This window comes from Tamandua tetradactyla, chromosome 4 (assembly GCF_023851605.1).
Source record: "Tamandua tetradactyla isolate mTamTet1 chromosome 4, mTamTet1.pri, whole genome shotgun sequence".
Lineage (NCBI taxonomy): Eukaryota > Metazoa > Chordata > Mammalia > Pilosa > Myrmecophagidae > Tamandua > Tamandua tetradactyla.
In genome coordinates this window covers 21145749-21167321 of record NC_135330.1, presented here as the reverse complement: position 1 = coordinate 21167321, position 21573 = coordinate 21145749, and the positions used below count along the sequence as shown (strand labels likewise).

The window sequence follows — 21573 nt, the reverse complement described above, 5'->3', positions numbered from 1 at the left end:
CTCATTCTCCAAAATATTTCCTCTTTTATAGGACTCCAATAAACCAATCAAGACCCACCCAAATGGGTGGAGACATGTCATCCCCTAATCCAGCTTAACAACCATTCTTGACTAAATCACATCATCCGAGGACATGTTCTGATTACAGTTTCAAACATACAGTATTGAATAGAGATTATTCTACCTTTATGAAATGATACTTTGATTAAAACATGGCTTTTCTAGGGGGCATACTTCCTTTCAAACCAGCACAATACCCATTAGGATGGCTGATCTCCAAGACATATTACTAAGTGAAAAAAATCAAGCTGTAGTAGACACAGCACATACAAATTCAACTCAAAATGTAGTAGACACAGCATATACAAATGCTAAATTTCATTTAGCATAATGTTTTCAAGGTTCATCCATGCTATAGTATGTATCAGAACTTGATTTCTTTTTTTTGGCTGAACAGTATTCTACTACATGACAATACCATATTTTGTTTATCCTATTCATGTAAGAGCTAAAACTATTAAATTCTTAGTGAAAACAGGAATAAATCTTTATGCTCTTTATTAGGCAATGGTTTCTTAGATATGATATAAAAAATAACAGCAACAAAACTAAAATTGATAAATTAACAACTTTTGTACCTCAAAGGATACCATCAAGAAACTGAAAGACAGCCTACAGAATGGAAGAAAATAGATGCAAATAATTTGACTGATAAGGGACTTGTTTCCAGAATATTTAAAGAACTTTTACAACTCAACAATAAAAGGAAACAGCACAATTAAAAAATGAGCACAGGATATGAGTAGACATTTCTCCAAAACAGATAAATGGCTAATTAACATATAAAAAGATAATATCATTAGTCATTAGGGAAATGCAAACCAAACCACAGTGAAATATCAATTCACACCCATTAAGACGGCTAAAATAAAGCAGACAGACAATAGCAACTGTCAGCAAGGATCTGAGAATCTGGAACCCTCAAACATTTCTGGTAGGAATGTAAAATGGTGCAATCTTTTGAAAACTAGTCTGTCAGTTCCTCAAATGAACTCTATGACCCAGCAATTCTACTCCTAAGTATATATTCAAGAGAACTGATGAATGGACATACAAAAGGTGGTATATCCATACAAGGGAATATTACTTGGCCATAAAAAGGAATGAAATGCTGACACATGCTATATCATGGATGAACTCTTAAGACACCATGCTTATTGAAAAAAGCCAAATATAAAAGGCCATTTATTACATGATCCCATTTACTTGAAATGTCTGGGCATATCTATAGAGAAAGAAAGCTGACTATTGATTTCCTGGGACTGAGGGGAATAGGGAATGGAGAGTAATTGGTAATGGGTATGAGTCTCTTTTGGATATAATAAAAAATTTCCAAAATTAAGACAGTGGTGATGCCTGTACTACTCTGTGAGTCTACTAAAAACCACTAAATTCTATACTATAAAGGATAAATTTCATGGTATGTGAATAATATCTCAATAAAGCAGTTTTCTGTTTTTTTTTTAAGGTAAGTTGTAGATGGTATGTATGGGACACTATCAATTATGGATTTGCTTTTAGGTCAGAAGACAAAAAAACTTTAACATAGGTATCCTCAGTAAGGAGAATGGGGAAAGAAGGAAGATTTTTTTCACAATGTAACATAATTTTTGAACTATGTTAATTTGTACCATTCAAAATATAGTACTATTTAAAAATCTAGAAGTGAAATAAAATCAGAAAAATTTTAAGAAACTATCAATTTAGACTATTCTATTGTGTTATCAATGTAGGGCTCTATACAGAAAAACATGCTCAGGGACTGAAGATGGTTGAGAGTGCTAAAACTACCCTGAAGTTACAGGAATATCAGTTTAACTTCTTTCATGCTATATAAAATCAGTTACATTAACCTTTTCCCATTTGCCTTATCACTAACTCTTTATATATCTTTCTCTTAGTAGTTCTCCTATAAACACAATTTCTGTGCCTCTTTTGTTTAGAGACCCAAATTGAACAAACTTCTCCTATAAAGGCTGAAATTCCCAAATGTTGGTTTTTAATTTTTTTCTTTTCCCTTTTTTTTTAAATGAAAGTTTCCCCTACCAGAAGTTACATGCTAGAGAAAATTAAAAATGCATGACCCTTAGGGAAAAAAACAGACAGTTTAGAAATCCCTAATTCTTCTATGTCACCATCTGTTCTAGCTTGCTAGCTGCTGGAATTCAACATACCAGAAATGGAATGGCTTTTAAAAAGGGAAATTTAATAAGTTGCTAGTTTACAGCTCTAAGGCTGAGAAAATGTCCTTAAAATTAAAACAGGTCTATGGAAATGTCCAATCAAAGGCATCCAGGGAAAGACACCTTGGCTCAAGAAGGCCAGTGAAGTTCAGGGTTTCTTTCTCAAGTGAGAAGGTACATGGCGAACACAATCTAGGCTTCTCTGTGGGCTGGAAGGGCACATGGCGAACAGGGCGTCATCTGCTAGCTTTCTCTCCTGGCTTCCAGTTTCACGAAGCTCCCTGGGAGGTGTTTTCCTTCTTCATCTCCAAGGGTCACTGGCTAGCAGACTTTCTGCTTCGTGGTGCTGCAGAATTCTCTGCTCTCTCCGAATCTCTTTCATTCTCCAAAACGTTTCCAGAAACTTCTCAAGACCCACCCACATGGGTGGAGACATGTCGTCACCTAATCCAGCTTAACAAGTACTCTTGATTAAATCACATCTCCAGGGAGATGATCTGATTACAGTTTCAAACATACAGTATTGAATAGGGATCATTCTGCCCTTATGAAATAGGATTTAGATTAAAACATGGCTTTTCTAGGGGACATACATCCTTTCAAACCAGCACACCATCTTAAATTTCCATCCAAATGGATTAAAACAGCCCTCTCAGAGCCATTCCCCATTTTTCACCAAGCTTGTCAGAAGGTAGTCCAGGAATAAGTTTCCAAAACAGGCCACAGAACCCCAACTCCACTCACAAAAGGGTGAAGAAGGTCATAGCCACTTGCTAACGTTCTGCCTTCCATCCTCTTACACTGTCCAGTTGCAATCAGGTGCACCCCCCCCCCCGCTTCCATTTTGGAGGGTTCTGTATCACAGATTTTTCTGAAGTCCCACACTATCTACAGTCTTTTATTTCCTATGCCAGTGCTATCCACTCCCCTTGCTCATGCAGACTGGAGAGAGCTGCTTTCCGAAGCTGCATGGGCATCCCAATTCTGCCTCAACTCCCCTGCCCGACACACAGAGCCCTTCAAAGACTGGCTGGAAGCTTCATTCCCAGCTAGCTGACCGCTCCCCCATCTCACCCCAGAACCTTCCTGTCTCCAACACTGATCCTCCAGCCCTTCCTCCAACACAGCACACTCTTTAACAACAATGTGTTTTATTCATGCCACTCCTTTAGTCAGGAATGTCTCCTGGCCCCACCCCTTCCTCACCCCCAACCCATTCACTCATATCCGGTCAACTTCCATTTCACCTTCAAGGTTGCTCTATTTCTGTCAAGTTTTCTCTGACTTGTGGTCGAACTGTGGATATCTCTTCTAAATATAAGGAACTTATATTGAAGACTTTTAAAGATAGATGTATATATACATATTTCATTAAATCCAAGGTACCAGTGATGGTGAGGCACATTACTTTAATGTGCTACCAGGAAACGAAAATGCTGGCTATGACTCACCAGCAAGTGTAAGAGATATTAAAATGTGAAAAAATGGACTGATAAACGATTAAAGAAACACAGTAGTCCACGTGGATGTACGCTTGAAACAAACATTTAATTAAAAAGAATAAACTTACCTGTAATCAGGATTATCTCAAAAAATTGTGAAACAGTGAGCGCAAGAGTTCACATGAATTCTTTTACACTGCTGGATTTCGTTGTGCATCATTTAAAACATTTTGCATGTTTCTTCTTATCTGTGCATATGGCATATTCTTGAAAAATGTTCATTTGGCAGGAGAACTGTGAGAAATAAACTATGTGGATACTGTCTTTATATTATTAGTTTTTTTAATTGTGAAAGGTAAAGGTGTTGTTTTCCAACTGTCTGTTTATCTATAATATATCTCTTGATAATTGTTTCCCAGTCTCTCCCAGTTCTTTGGCAACTGATACTCTGGATTTTACTCAAATTTGATCCCACCTCTCAACACCTGTCTCAGAACCTACAACCCCAGGTATGTACAGTAAAATAAGAGTCCTATGTATTAAATCTGAAGATAAGAGTTCTATTTATTGAATATCTGCTTAATAAAGCACTAAAAGGATGCAATAAACCTTAGAAATAATGACTGCCATCAAAATAAAACTAAAAATTCTTCATGGGTACAGAGTTTCTGCTTGGAGTGACGGAGAAGTTTTGGTAATGGGTGGCAGCGAGGGCAGCAGGACATTGTGAGTGTAATTAACACCTTGAATTGTATACTTGAAAATGGTTAAAATGGAAAATGTCATATTGTATGTTATCACCATAAAAATTCTTAAAAAGAAAAAGAAAAGAGGTGGTGACTAATAAGGAAACATAAATAAATAAAATAAAACTAAAAATGCCCACAGTAACCCAAACACCACCCAATATTTCAGCAGCAGTGCTGATCCAAACATATTAGAGATGTCACATTTTTTTTCAGGCAGGATTTTTGAAAGAGACACAGGATACGATCTTGTGTCCAAAGTTCCAAAAATACTCCTGACATTCGATTTTGCTGACACTTCTATTCCCGATCATAGATTAACATGACATGGTGTTTACTGAGACAATAGCTTCACTCCATAACATAAACAGTGATAAGCACTTAAAAATATATTTGTAATAAAGAGTCTGTTTTTGATGTTTGGCTGCTGACAGCTTTTAAGCCCCATCACTCCTCCTCCCCCTGGGTAGGCTGCTAAGAAAGTCCAGGTGACGCCTCATTGGTGCAGGTGGAAGTTCAAATCCTGAAGGAGCCTGGTCCCAGCGGGAAACCTCACCCCAGGCTCTCCGCCTAAGCTCACTAAAAGCCGAGCCATTCTCTCCCCGGACCTGCTTGGGAAGCCTGCCCCGCTGTCCTCAGACAGCCTCACCGCGTGAGCACTGCACCTTTCAATACCCTGGTGCCATCATCAGTCCGACATCTGAACCTACTTTTGGGTGACAGGAAGGAGGTAGGGAGCGGGCCCTTTCCATCTTCGAGGAAGGACCAAACCAATATTTACTCTTGAAAACTCTTCTATTCCAATACGATTTTGCACACAATTTAATGAACATCAGTGTAATGAAACAAATGGATAAAACTGCTCAGTTCCTGTTGGAAAGGGTCCATGATAATGGCTTCTATTAAGGTCTACATGTGAAATTATTTCAGAGGGAGGAAGTGAGCAAACGACCTGTTTTTATGGAGATCTTTATAAAACTCTTGGAGAATTTATTTGGACATACTTTCTAATGGATGATAGTTCTTGCTTTACACATCTGAAATTGCCCCCTAGTAAGGTAAGTTTTTAATAAAGTATTTACAATTTTTTTCCTGAAAAACTCTGAGTCTGGCTATTTAAGCTGTCATGATGGAAGCCACAGGGCCACCTAAGCCAACAGAGAATGATGTGACCTCTGGGAAAACCCCTTTGTGTCTCAGTTTCTTCTTCTGTAAATTTAATGTAGTAATAGAACCTCCCTTGTAGGGCTATTATAAGAATGAACTGAGTTAATATTTGTAATATTTATACATTAGAGCAGCCCCTGGCTTATGGTAAGCTCCATACATGTGTTTGATTAATAAATAAGCAGCTGCAAGAGCATTTAGGTATATCTGTGCAATGTAGTGTTTCTGAACGATGAGAAGTATCAAGGCAGACATCAGCCTCTCCCTTCTCTGAACAATTACACCATGAGTAATGAGTTAAAAATTGGGGGTGGGGGGTGGGGGGTCCTATTCACTGTATGAGTATTTTAGCTCTCTCCAAATAGATCCTAGGTACCTTTCGTAGGTACAGACTATCACGGTACCTGCCACAGCGCCGTCACACCGTCAAACTTCCTAGCTGCATTCAGTAACGCAGGCGGACTGGCTGCTAGTTGGAAATGTGGTATAAACGCGCTGCAGGTAGAGGACAGAAAGATCACCCAGTCCACCTCTGATTTTTGTTTTTGTTTTTTTTTTCCATTATGCTGCATGGCAGGGTCACATTTCATTCTTTTTCCATGTGAGTATCCCATTATTGCAGCACCATTTTTGAAGTTTTGCTTGTTTGTTTGCTCGTTTTGGGGGGAAGTGCATGGACCAGGAATCGAGATACTCTGGTCCCCCACACGGCAGGCGAGAATTCGAAGATGGAAAGAGCCCCCTCCCTACCTCCTTGCACCCCGAGACCTGCTTTTCTCCAAAGAGAAAGTGTTCTAAAGCAGTCTCTAAGTAAAGCCTGTTCACAATTGTTCATGTCGAGTTCACAGAGAGACTGAGTTAACCATGGCCAGAGCAATAGGGAAATACGACAGTTGTGAGCTGACTACTGGAAATAATAGGCAGCTTTACACTTATTTATTCATACGCAGTTTGAGTAGGATGAAGGAGTTGATGTGGCTTACTATAAACACATACAAACATATATATTAAAATAAATTTTGGAAAATATAAATTGTAATTAAAGATCAGTACTGAGGAGGGAGATTGGAACACAGCTATGCAGGGCATGTGGCCTCCAGCTTTCCCGGCCTGTGTGTTTAGGACAGATTTCTCACATGAATGTTTATTTAGGGCACTGTGAATAATGCAGAGGTCATGTCTGCAAGCGTACCCTATATTGGAGCCATAGTGAGTTTTATAAAGCGGGTTCTCCTGACATCCCTTAAAACAACAAAAAACTGAAGACATGCCACCACAGCACAATTTAAAGAAAGCAACTGTGTAAGGAGACAAAGCACTATGGTTCAAGGACAAAGCTAAGCCAAGACAAAACGTGCAATCGCTGAAGGCATACACATACTGAACAGCACTTTGACAATCTTATGCAAATATCACTTCTCTTAACTGGGCTCCTGATAAAAGTCGTTTGACACAACGTCTCCGGTTGTATTCTTTACCAGCGGTGGCCTGTCTTGATTATCAAAGGCAGAGCCACATCCCTGACAGATCAAAGGGCCGGAGAGCGGCTGACAGTGTGCTGTAAAAGCCGAGGCACCAAACCAAACCACTCACGTGGGTCTGCGGTCAGCTCACCCACACTTCGGGGGTGGGGGTTGAGCCAGGGGAGCCCCTGAAAGTCACAACGGCACTTTCAGAAAATAATTTTGGGATTGCTCCAAAATAAAATACTAAAGATTGCTCACACTTCCAATTCTATACCATAAAGCACAGACAATTATTTTTTTTTAACTTTTTTATTGAATAGTAAAACATACGTACAAAACAAAGAAAGAAAAAAGCAATAGTTTTCAAGGAACTCTTCAACAAGTAGTTACAGAACAGATCCCAGAGTTTGTCATGGGCTACCATGTCATCATCTCAGATTTTTCCTTCTAGCTGCTCCAGAATAAAGGAGGCTAGAAGGCTTAAACATTTTTGATCATCACATTTTTTTTCCTTTTTTTTGTGAAAAATAACATATATATAGAAAAGCAATAAATTTCAAGGCACAGCACCACAATCAGTTGTAGAACATATTTCAAGAGTTTGACATAGGTCAAACTAAATTCCCTAATTTTAGGTTTTTACTTTTAGCTGCTCTAAGATTACTGGAGACTAAAAGAGATGTCAATTTAATGGTTCGGCATTCATATTCATTTCTTAAATCCTATGTTCTCTGCATAACTCCACCATCACCTCTGATCTTTCCATCCCTTTCTTTGGGGGTATTTGGGCTATGGTCATTCTAAACTTTTCATATTGGAAAGATCTGTCACTAATATGGGATAGGGAGATGGAACTACCTGATGTTCTGGAGAGGCTGGGCCCTCTAGGTTTCAGAACTTATCTGGACCAGGGACTCATCTGGAGGTTGTAGATTTATGGAAAGTTACTCAAGTGCATGGAACCCTTGTGGAATCTTATATTGCTCTAGGTGTTCTTTAGGATTGGCTGGAATGGTCCTAGTTGCGATTTGGCAGGTTATGATAGGTAGAAAGGTCTACCTGAAGCTTGCATAAAAGCAACCTCCAGAGTAGCTTCTCAACTCTATTTGAACTCTGCCACTGGTACTTTATTAGCTACACTTCTTTTCCTTTTTGATCAGGATGGAATTGTTGATCTCACGGTACCAGGGCTGGATTCATCCCACAGGCAATATCTCCCAAGGTATCTGCCACCAGTTGCCTGACACAGCAGTGAGCTGCATAATTTGCAGGGCAATAACAAAATAAAAATGCAGGGCCTGAGCCAGGGGTGGCAAAGGACCTGGTCCCCACCAAGCTTGCCAAGGTGCTGCCAGCTGAGGTGGGAGGTGGTGATGGCCGTGGTCTTGCCCTGCCCCAAAGGTGCCCAGCTGTGCACCTGACTGCCCCCACCCCACGCACTCCGCACCCCCAAGCTTTTGGCCAGCCTCTGCCAGTAGCAAAGGGCAATGGGGGGACACAGGTTTCCCTCTCTGAGGGGATCTGGTTGCTGCCCAAGGAGAAGGGCAGCAATATGGTGGGGTAGGGAGGTCGGATGGGATGAAGGCTCCAGAGGGTAGGGGGCTAAGAATGCATCCCTGGGTAGCATGGAGGTGGCTGAAGGAAAGATCGCGTGTGGGCTGAGCCATGCTCACTGTCCCATCAGTCTTCACTTACAAAAACAAATTCAAATATCAGATTATTAAGAATTTAAAGACAGCAACTACCACACCACCAAACACTGCAAAATTCCAGCTGAGGGCAGGGCCCTGAGTGACCTGCCATGAGGCTGACTCTGAGAGCTATAATCAATTCTGTAAAACGTTCTCATGAAATGTCTGATTTCGAATGGTAAAACTTATCAATGACCCCACCAACTGAAGGAGCTAAAAAGATACTCCTCTGTCACATTCATATATCTCTCTCACATCAAATATAGCACAAATTGGCTTAACGTCCTCACCACCATTTTCACCATCTAAAAAACGACATATCTCGAGTCTGGAATCTAATTCCCAAATAAAACAATAGTTCCTCTGCTGACTTTATAGACTGATGATAGACTATAGACACCTGACAGAAATTCTTTTGGGCATACATATATTTATTTTACAATTTAGCAAGTATCTTCTTTTACTGGTTAGATTCTATATGTTATTATATCTGCCTAAAATGCTACAAGTAACCAATATAGTTTTATATATCTACCTTTACACGTCAGACTTTTGACATTATCAAAAACAAGAATAATTTGCTAAAACTGAAGGTTTTAGACAGGAAAATGACATGATCTGATTTAAAATAATCTTTTGCTGCTAAGTGTAAAATGGAATGGAGGGAAACACACAACAGGAAAACCAGTTAAGAAGCTGCAGTAGCTCTGGTGCCTGGACTGGAAGGAGAAGATAGGAAGAGAGAAATAGACGATAAACAGATGTCTCGCTGATAGATTGGGAGTGGATAAAAAGGATGAATCAAAAGTAACTCCTAATGATAGAAATAGGGTAAGATATTGGGTAATTAGAGCTGAAGGGATACAGATTGTGCAACAGGATTGAATATAAAAATTCAGAAATGGACAGACAGCACAATATTACCTAACTGTAATACAATTATGTTAAAACACTGAATGAAGCTGCATATGAGAATGATAGAGGGAGGAGGACTGAGGGCACAAATGGAATCAGAAAGAAAAGATAGACGATAAAGATTGATATGGTATAATCTAGGAATGCCTAGAGTGTATAATGACAGTGACTAAATGTACAAATTTTAAAAATGTTTTTGCATGAGGAAGAAAAAAGGAAGGTCATTACTGCAGGGTGCTGAAAATAAATGATAATTAATACTTTGAAATTTCAACTTATGTGTGAGACTAAAGCAAAAAATGTTTATTTGGTACAAAATTTATATTTTGACTAGTGCATTTCCTAATATGACTTATGTAGATAGCCTGGTTGAACACCATAAGTACTTGGAACCTTGGGTAGGACATGAGATTTTGTTGGTTTGTCCACAGTGATGCCCTGATAAATCCCAGAATGATTTGAACAGTGAATAAAAAAGTATTTGCAAAGTCCCCTTCAGGGAATGGTGAGAACAGGGGAAAATTCAACTTCCCCAAGTTGAATTCTTGATATTCTCACAAGCAGTGTGGACAACCAAAGCTATAGGCTGAGCCCCCAGGCTTGGGGTTTGTTCATATGAAACTTAACCCCACAAAGGATAGGTCAAATCTACTTAAAATTAGGCCTAAGAGTCACCCCCATGAGAGCCTCTCTTGTTGCTCAGATGTGGCCTCTCTCTCCAGCCAACACAACAAGCAAACTCACCACCCTCCCCCTGTCTACATGGGACATGACTCCCAGGGGTGCAGACCTCCCTGGCAACATGGGACAGAAACCCTAGAATGAGCTGAGACTCAGCATCAAGGAATTGAGAAAACCTTGACCAAAAGCGGGAAGAGTGAAATGAGACAAAGTGTCAATGGCTGAGAGATTCCAAACAGAGTCGAGAGGTTATCCTGGAGGTTATTCTTACGCATTAAATAGATATCACCTTGTGATTCAAGATGTAATGGAGAGGCTGTAGGGAACTGCCTGAAAATGTAGAGCTGTGTTCCAGTAGCCATGTTTCTTGAGGATGATTATGTAATGATATAGCTTTCACAATGTGACTGTGTGATTGTGAAAACCTTGTGTCTGATGTTCCTTTTATCTGCCTTGTCAACAGACGAGTAGAACATACGGAATAAAAATAAATAATAGGGGGAACAAACGTTAAAATAAATTTAGTTTGAAATGCTAGTGATCAATGAAAGGGAGGGGTAAGGGGTATGGTATATATAAATTTTTTATTTCTTTTTCTGAATTGATGCAAATGTTAAAAGAAATGATTACGATGATGAATATGCAACTATGTGATGACATGTGAATTACTGATTATATATGTAGAACGGAATGATCAAAATAGGAATGTTTGCAAAAAAAAAAAGTAATTCCTGAGTAAGGACAGACAACAAAAAGAATAAGAATAAAAAGTAAATAAATAATGAGGGGGTGAGAATAAAGGGTAAAAAAGTAGATAGGTTGAAATACTTGTTGTGCCACTTTGAATCTGTTGTATACCCCAGAAAAGCCATGTCCTTTAATCCTCATTCATTATTGATGGGTGGTATCTTTTTTATTGTTTCCATGGAGGTGTGACCTACCCAATTGTGGGTGGTAACTTTTGATTAAATGGTTAATCTAATTTTGATTAGATGCGCCTTCACCCATTCAAGGCGTGGTTGTTTACTGTGGTCTTTTGAGAGGGAACCATTTTGGGAAAGGCTTTAGGGCACCCAGAACCACGAGAGTGACAAGAGCCACCTGGCAGAACCAATAGAACAGATAGCACCATGGGGAAGCCGACGAAGAGAAACCTAGCAGATCCCACCATGTGCCTTTCTAGCTGAGAGAGAAAACCCTGAACCTCATTGGCCTTCTTGAACCAAGGTATCTCTCCCTGGATGCCTTAGATTGGACATTTTTATTGCCTTCCTTTAAGCTGGACATTTTCACACCCTTAGAACTGTAAACTAGCAACTTAATAAATTCCTCTTTTTAAAAGCCATTTCATTTCCAGTATATCACATTCCGGCAGCTTGCAAACAAAAACACTAGGGGACAATGAAAGGGGTAAGGGGTGGCATGCATGAGGCTTTTCTTTTTATTTCATTTCTGGAGTGATGCAAATGTTCTAAAAAGGATCATAGTGATGAATACACAACTATGTCATGATATCATGAGCCAGTGATTGAATACCATGTATGGACTGTATTTGTGTGAAGATTTCTCAATAAAGCTTAAAAAAAAAAGAGCAACTCCTGGGTTTCTGGATTGAGCAAATGGATGAATTAAGGTATTTACAGAGCTAGAGATTTAACTGGAGAAAAGGAAATGTTAAGTCTGAGATATTCAAATGGAGTCAAGGAGATAACTAGATACGCAGATCTGAAGCTTAGAAGCTCTGGACTTATAAAAAATCAGCATAGAGTTGGTATTTGAAACCACAAGAGAAGATGCCATCACCTCAGGAAATAAGGCAGACAAGAGATGAGGGCCAAGCTCAAGTCTCGAGAAAGCCCAACATGTAAGGGACAGGTAGGATAGAGGATCCCGCAAAGGAAGCTGAAACAGAGCAGAGCGTGGGAGGAGAAGGGAGCCAGAGAAGAAGAGCACTTCAACAAGAGAGGAGCAACTGAAGATCACACATGATGACCCCAGAGAAGGATCAATTGGATGGGTGAGTTTGCTGCTGATCTTGAGATGGAAAGTTTCAGTGGGATGGTGGAGACAGCCGTGGGAGGGGTGGAATGAAAAATGGGAAGGGATGGAAAATTTACAAAGACGGGAGTGCAGTCAATTTCTGAAAAATTTTGTTGAGACCTAGTGCCCAGAAATGTAACTAAAGAAGGATGGTGAGATCAAGAGAGGGCTTTTTTTTTTTCAGATAAAAATTTTAGAGTATGTTTGTATCATAACAAGAATGATCCAAAGAGAAGGGATAATTAAGGCAACACGTCCTTGATATGAAAAGCAGAAGAGATGGTGAGGTTTTCCCAGGGATGGGAGTTTGCCAGGTGAATACAATGATGGGATAGAGGAGCAAGGGAGTTGAGAGCAGTCGGAAGGGAACGGTTGCAACGATGGACTATGGCTGGAGACCCAGAGAGGAACAGTCAGGAAGTGACTAATGTACATAGGAAGTAGTGAGGGACCAGAAATCTTGATGAGTTCCAGAAACTTACAATGAGAACGTAAGAAGAGGAGATGGTGGTTAAAGACTGGGAGATTTTGGAGATGAAGCATTTTCTGGTAATGAGTTCAGAAAGAACAAGAGTGGTAGGAGAGAAACCCAGAGTAAGAGATGTTCAGAATGAGTAAAAAATATGGATAAGAAATAAACAAATAATAGGGGGAACAAAGGTTAAATTGAGTAGATTGAAATACTAGCAGTCAATGAAAAGGAATGGTAAGAGGTATAGCATGTCTGAGTTTTTTCTTTTTTCTTTCCTTTGCTAGAGAGATGCAGATGTCCAAAAACAGGATCATGGTGATGAATGCACAACTATGTGATGATACTGTGAGCCACTGATTGTAACCATGATAAGAGGGTATATACGTCAAGAATGTTTGTTAGTTGTTTATAATAAAAATATTAAAATATATATATATATATATGCCAAAAAAAGAGAGAGAGATTCAGAATAATAAGAACCACTCATGAAGATGTGGTACGGGGCAGGGGAGGCCTGTACTTCCCGCAAGTGACCGTGGTCAACAGGGATTATGAATAATGAAGGAGGACATCTACATACTCCCTGAGAGTGAAGAGAAAAAAACAAGTTCTCTGGCTGTGTTCCCAAGGTGTTAGCTGTGTACTGGCCCCCTGGGGTGTCTTAGGGTGTCACAGCAGTGCTTTGGGGAAGGCAGCCCAATTGAGTTCAAGCCTCACACTTGGATTAGATAAACTATACCTCTGAGTTGTAGAAAGTTTTAATTATTATTTTAAAAATTTCAACACCTCCACTACTTGAAAACTTTCAATTTTCAATCTTTAACAAGGTTGAGCAACACTCTGCCCACCACTAACAAATACAGTCAACAAACACCCACTGAATTCCAAACCGTGTCTGGGTACACAAGGCATGAGTGGAGAAGATATTTATATTCTAGTGGGAGAGCTGAGAGAGAATAAACATACAAAGAAAGAAATTATATGTTCTCAGCTATAAATAGGAGGAAGAATACAAGCAAGAGTAATGGAGATGAGAAAAAAAGGGATTATAGCTCTCCAGTCATTGTATTTTGTGCCACTGTGTTATTTAGTCAACATAAAGGTCTGCTATGCTCATGTTCATTTTTATTCACTCTGACTCCTAAGTCCAATGTACTTTCCATTTAGCATCTGTATACTAAACACTTTGAAATCTGGTTCACAGACGTGTTTATCTGGGGAAAGGAAGCAAGGGGAGGGTGGTATGTACCCCAGAAAAACAAATTCTTGCACTAATCCCATTCCTGCGGGTGTGAACCCATTGTAAATAGGACCGTTTTGGATAAGGTTAATTCAGTTAAGGTGTGGCCCACCCCAATCAGGATGGGTCTTTTTCCTGGAGTCCTTTATAAGGAGAATGAAATTCAGACACTCAGAGAGAAAAAAGCCATAGGGAGCAAAAGGGTGAAATTCAATGGAAAGAGAAGAGAAGGGAGAGGCCAGGAGAGGCTGTCATGTGCACTACCCGTGAAGGTGCAGCCTGGGCTAAGGGTCGACACAGCCAGCACCAGAAGACTGTAGGTGCTCTATTTTGGACTTTTTTCCTAACCTGAAAACTATGAGCCATTAAATTCCCATTGCTTAACCCAACTCATTTCATGGCATTTGCTTGAGCAGCCAAGGGAACAAGAACAGGGAGGAGGATGAATTTTAAAATAAGAAAATATTAAGACTCAAGATACTGGTCATCTAAACAGGCGGTGGATATATAGCTGAAACGATCCAGGAAACTCCCAAGTCCAATCCAATCCAGGCTGTATCCTCATGTGTAAAGTGTAACTGTCAGCACACACTAACATCGTGCAGGGCAGAGTGACTGAACCAGTCAAATATATCTGTCACTTATATTCCAATAATGGAGAGGGGTTTCAGGCTGTCATAACTTGACAACTCGAACCACTGAGGTCACTGAACAAATAGCCTCTGAGCTGTTCCCATATTCCCTGGATCAGCCTTGAAGGAAAATCTCTGTCTGTACAAGGAGAAAATGTACTAATAACTCACCCTGATATTTATAATGTCACTATAAGTTAATAAACTGATTGTGCTGGTTTGAAAGGATGTTATGCCCCCTAGAAAAGCTATGTTTTAATCTAAATCCCATTTCCTAAGGGCAGAATAATTCTTATTCAATACTGTATGTAATTAGATCATCTCCCTGGAGATGTAACCCAATCAAGAGTGGTTGTTAAACTGGATTAGGGGAGATGTGTCTCCACCCATTTGGGTGGATCTTGGTTAGTTTCTGAATTTTATAAAAGAGAAAACATTTTGGAGAATGAAGGAGATTTGGAGAGAGCAGAAAATGCTGCAGCACCACAAAGTAGAGAGTCCACGAGCCAGCGACCTTTACAGATGAAGAAGGAAAACGCCTACTGGGGAGCTTCATGAAATAGGAAGCCAGGAGAGAAAGCTAGCAGATGACGCCGTGATCGCCATGTGCCCTTCCAGATGAGAGAGAAACCATGACTGTGTTCACCATGTGCCTTCTCACTTGAGAGCCAGACCCTGAACTTCATCGGCGTTCTTGAGCCAAGGTATCTGTCCCTGGATGCCTTTGATTGCACATTTCTATAGACTTGTTTTAATTGGGACATTTTCTCAGCCTTGGAACTGTAAACTCGTAACTTATTAAATTTCTCTTTTAAAAGTCATTCCGTTTCTGGTATATTGCATTCCGGCAACTAGCAAACCAGAACACTGACATTATATTCTTACTGGATGTTGTGCCCTTGAGAGTTTGGTTAGACAGTTTCCCCCAGAGCCAAATCACTGTCCAAATCCAGAGTCTGGACAGTAAAGCCGAGGTCTGAACTTGGGTCTTGCAGTCCCAAGTTCAAGGAGGCCTTCCCTCTCTATTTTCACTCACTCTCTGCTCTGCTATCTACAATTTCCATTTGGGGTTCAGGTTCAATAGTTCACCTAATATCTACTGATCATTTACTATATTCCAGGCATAGCACAAAGCATTGGAGACCCGAAGTTAAATAAGACAATATTCCTGCATGTAGAAAGATAAGTTTAGTACAAGGTGATAGAGAGGAAGCTTAGAGAGAGAATACTTGGCCTTGCCTGGGAATAGCTGCTCGATGACCTTACACCTGAGAAAAGAAGGCTAAATTGGGGTTAGCCAGGTAAAAAAATGAGAGGAGTAATTAGGAGCATGAAAATATCATGGAAAAATCAAGGAGACATAAAACAGCATATCGTGCAGAAATACGGTAAAGAATCATTGAAATGCAAGGAAGGAGATGGCAGATGATGGGGGCAGGTCAGGAATGAAGCTCAGATCCTGAGACCTATTCGATAAATAACGGGGATGGCTGGAGGATCTTCACCAGAAGACTGGTACAATTACATCTGCCCATGAGAGAGATCCTTCTAGAAATAGTTGGGAGGACAGACCTAAAGAGAACTTACCTCTTGTTGGTAAGACCTGTTAGAAGGCTCTTGCAGTAATCTGGACTTAAAATGACTGGCACCCTTGATTGTTTAAGACGGCTGTATAACCATATAACTTTTACAACGTGACTGTGTGATTGTGAAAACCGTGTGTCTGATGCTCCTTTTATCCAAGGTACAGACAGATGAGTTAAAAAATGGATAAAAAAATAAATAAATAATAGGGGGTCAGGGGTAAAAGTTGGGTAGACTGAAATACTGTGGGTCAATGAAAGGGAGGTTAAGGAGCATGGGGTATATGAGTGCTTTCCCTTTCTTTTTCTGGAGTGACGCAAATGTTCTAAAAATGATCATAGTGAAGAATACACAACTATGGGATGGTATTATGAGCCAATGATTGTATAATATGGTTGGACTGTACGTGCATGGATGTTTCTCAATAAAAACGTACTTTTAAAAAATGATTGGCACACGCCCTTGTGCAAAGGAAAGGAGGGAATGGCCTCAGAAACAGAAAGCAAACGTTGGCAGGGTGCTGTTTAAGTCAAGGGAGGTGAGGTGAGGGAAAGGAAGGATTCTAGGATATAGCCCAAGTCTTTAGGTGGCATCACTGAGAGAAAGGTAAAAGGGACAGCAGGAAATAATGCAAACAGCGGCCAGTGGAGTGGCAGTGGAGGCAGAGCTTGGAGAGAAAAGATATATGAAGTTGAGTTTTAAACACAAAGAGTTCAAGATATATCTGGACATGCAAATGGATATGTCCGAGAGATAAGAATCTAGTGATCACAGTCCTGCATTAGTTTTGGAAGTCACCATTTATTCAACAAATACTTATTGAATGCCTGTATCTGCCAGATATAAATTGTAGCAAAAAGAAGGAAAATGGATGAGATCACCAAAGAAACGCAAGCATGCAGTGGGTCTAGCAGAGGATTGAGAGCAGAACCTGCCTAAAGAATATAAACACTGGCTTTTTTAGATCCACGACAGAGCCCGAGCAGCCAGAGACCTTTGGAGATGCAGAGCATTTCTACCAGAAAGACAGGGCTCCCATGTGAATATACAACTTGCGAGGGGATTAGTGAATAGCTCTCAAATTGAAAATATAAGCCTATGATTCTCTAATTAAAGGCTCAGCTATTGATTTTAAAACAATATTAATATTGGTTTATTTATTAATAGAATAGTATACTTTACAGCCCTTGAAAATGACATAGTTTTGTATTTATTGGCATTAAAAGATGTACATGATAAACTATTTTATGAAAAAGTAATCTCACAAATGTGTATCATATTCCATTTTCATTAAAAATATTTCAAATATTTTTATATTTTGGGATAAAAAAAGTCAATATTGGAGCATGGGGCATGGGGCATGCAGCATGGACAAAAAGGAACACCCCGAGCAGACACGAAAGACAGATAAGAACCCTTGACATTGTCACAAAGCAAAGGAAGTAAGATCAAAGTGGTCAAGGAAAGCAAAGAGGTCCAGAAAGAAAACGTCTGAAACAGGTCGGTTGATTTGTAAATAGCAGGTGGTCTTTATCAAAATGTCAAATAAGTAAGAGAGGAAACAGAAGTCAGATTGCATTGAGTGGAAATGTGAATGGGAAGTGCTAAAATAGAGACCAGAACAGAATTGTTTAGGATCAGGGGAAATCAACAATTTGAGATCCTTGCTTATCTCTTTTAACCCATTACTGGTAGAACTGGTAAAACTAGCATAAAATAACAAAGGCATTTGAATGAAGGACCGTAAGTGGCAAGCCATTAGTTTTATATACCGACATATTTAAAGAACTAAAATGTATTTTGTAGCTCTGAGTAATTGCAAGAGTAAAAGAATATTTCAGAGATAAAGAGAGTACAGGCCCACAATCTCTTATCAAAAACCTCGGGTCCATCTCCTCAAACTCTTCAAAAAAATCAAAGTGGAGGGAAAACTACCTAATTCATTCTATGAAGCCAACATCACCCTCATACCAAAACCAGGCAAAGATATTACAAAAAAAGAAAACTACAGACCGATCTCTCTAATGAATATAGATGCAAAAATCCTCAATAAAATTCTAGCAAATCGTATCCAACAACACATTAAAAGAATTATACATCATGACCAAGTAGGATTCATCCCAGGTATGCAAGGATGGTTCAACATAAGAAAATCAATTAATGTAATACACCATATCAACAAATCAAAGCAGAAAAATCACATGATCATCTCAATTGATGCAGAGAAGGCATTTGACAAGATTCAACATCCTTTCCTGTTGAAAACACTTCAAAAGATAGGAATACAAGGGAACTTCCTTAAAATGATAAGAGGGAATATATGAAAAACCCACAGCTAATATCATCCTCAATGGGGAAAAATTGAAAACTTTCCCCCTAAGATCAGGAACAAGACAAGGATGTCCACTATCACCACTATTATTCAACATTGTGTTGGAGGTTCTAGCCAGAGCAATTAGACAAGAAAAAGAAGTACAAGGCATCAAAATTGGAAAGGAAGAAGTAAAACTATCACTGTTTGCAGACGATATGATACTATACGTCGAAAACCCGGAAAAATCCACAACAAAACTACTAGAGCTAATAAATGAGTACAGCAAAGTAGCAGGTTACAAGATCAACATTCAAAAATCTGTAGCATTTCTATACACTAGTAATGAACAAGCTGAGGGGGAAATCAAGAAACGAATCCCATTTACAATTGCAACTAAAAGAATAAAATACCTAGGAATAAATTTAACTAAAGAGACAAAAAACCTATATAAAGAAAACTACAAAACTGTTAAAAGAAATCACAGAAGACCTAAATAGATGGAAGGGCATACCGTGTTCATGGACTGGAACTAAAAGAATAAAATACCTAGGAATAAATTTAACTAAAGAGACAAAAAACCTATATAAAGAAAACTACAAAAAACTGTTAAAAGAAATCACAGAAGACCTAAAGAGATGGAAGGGCATACCGTGTTCATGGACTGGAAGACTAAATATAGTTAAGATGTCAATCCTACCTAAATTGATTTACAGATTCAATGCAATACCAATCAAAATCCCAACAACTTATTTTTCAGAAATAGAAAAACCAATAAGCAAATTTATCTGGAAGGGCAGGGTGCCCCGAATTGCTAAAAACATCTTGAGGAAAAAAAATAAAGCTGGAGGTCTCGCGCTGCCTGACTTTAAGGCATATTATGAAGCCACAGTGGTCAAAACAGCATGGTATTGGCATAAAGATAGATATATCGACCAATGGAATCGAATAGAGTGCTCAGATACAGACCCTCTCATCTATGGATATTTGATCTTTGATAAGGCAGTCAAGCCAACTCACCTGGGACAGAACAGTCTCTTCAATAAATGGTGCCTAGAGAACTGGATATCCATATGCAAAAGAATGAAAGAAGACCCATCTCTCACACCCTATACAAAAGTTAACTCAAAATAGATCAAAGATCTAAACATTAGGTCTAAGAACATAAAACAGTTAGAGGAAAATGTAGGGAGATATCTTATGAAACTTACAATTGGAGGCGGTTTTATGGACCTTAAACCTAAAGCAAGAGTACTGAAGAAGGAAATAAATAGATGGGAGCTCCTCAAAATTAAACACTTTTGTGCATCAAAGAACTTCATCAAGAAAGTAGAAAGACAGCCTACACAATGGGAGACAATATTTGGAAATGACATATCAGATAAAAGTCTAGTATCCAGAATTTATAGAGATTGTTCAACTCAACAACAAAAAGACAGCCAACCCAATTACAAAATGGGAAAAAGACTTGAACAGACACCTCTCAGAAGAGGAAATACAAATGGCCAAAAGGCATATGAAGAGAGCTCAATGTCCCTGGCCATTAGAGAAATGCAAATCAAAACCACAATGAGATATCATCTCACACCCACCAGAATGGCCATTATCAACAAAACAGAAAATGACAAGTGCTGGAGAGGATGCGGAGAAAGAGGCACACTTACCCACTGTTGGTGGGAACGTCAAATGGTGCAACCACTGTGGAAGGCAGTTTGGCGGTTCCTCAAAAAGCTGAATATAGAATTGCCATACGACCCAGCAATACCATTGCTGGGTATCTACTCAAAGGACTTAAGGGCAAAGACACAAACGGACATTTGCACACCAATGTTTATAGCAGCATTATTTACAATTGCAAAGAGATGGAAACAGCCAAAATGTCCATCAACAGAAGAGTGGCTAAACAAACTGTGGTATATACATACGATGGAATATTATGCAGCTTTAAGACAGGATAAACTTATGAAGCATGTAATAACATGGATGGACCTAGAGAACATTATGCTGAGTGAGTCTAGCCAAAAACTAAAGGACAAATACTGTATGGTCCCACTGATGTGAATGGACATTCGAGAATAAACTTGGAATATGTCATTGGTAACAGAGTCCAGCAGGAGTTAGAAACAGGGTAAGATAATGGGTAATTGGAGATGAAGGGATACAGACTGTGCAACAGGACTAGATACAAAAACTCAAAAATGGACAGCACAATAATACCTAACTGTAAAGCAATCATGTTAAAACACTGAATGAAGCTGCATCTGAGCTATAGGTTTTTTTTGTTTTTTTTTTTACTATTATTATTACTTTTATTTTTTTTCTCTATATTAACATTCTATATCTTTTTCTGTTGTGTTGCTAGTTCTTCTAAACCGATGCAAATGTACTAGAAAACGATGATCATGCATCTATGTGATGATGTTAAGAATTACTGATTGCATATGTAGAATGGTATGATTTCTAAATGTTGGGTTAATTTCTTTTTTTCCGTTAATTAATAAAATAAATAAATAAATAAAAAATAAAAAAAACCTTGGGTCCAGGTATGTTTCATAATGTAGAATTTTTCAGTTTAGAAAACAAGTCCAGGACACAGACTCTATTTTATGTAACTTCCCCAATAGGGCTCACAGCAACATCCCATAATCAGATGCATTAGTATTTCTATGGTGAAACATACAAATAGTCATACCAAGTGGGATTGCAACTGAAAATAATGTCTCAATTTCAGGTCAAATTCTGCAGCCAAAAGAATCTGTGCCAAACTTGGGGAAAATTTTCTGGTTTTCAGAGCTTTTAGGATGGTGGATCTGCAGCTAAGGGATTGTGGGCCAAAAATCTGAAATGAGAATGAGAAATTGTCCCCTCGGTATTTTACAGTCTAAAATCGGTATTACAGAAGCTGATTACAAATCAGCATCACCTCTGTCGTTATTAATACAT

The 21573-nt window shown here is 39.1% G+C and overlaps 1 protein-coding gene across 1 annotated transcript in view; it reads right to left on the bottom strand.

Annotated features, from left to right (window-relative positions):
* The window catches only part of MPZL1 (myelin protein zero like 1), a 90339-nt gene that overhangs the window by 58883 nt on the left and 9883 nt on the right, over positions 1–21573 (bottom strand). The gene's annotated exons all lie outside the window — the stretch shown is intronic.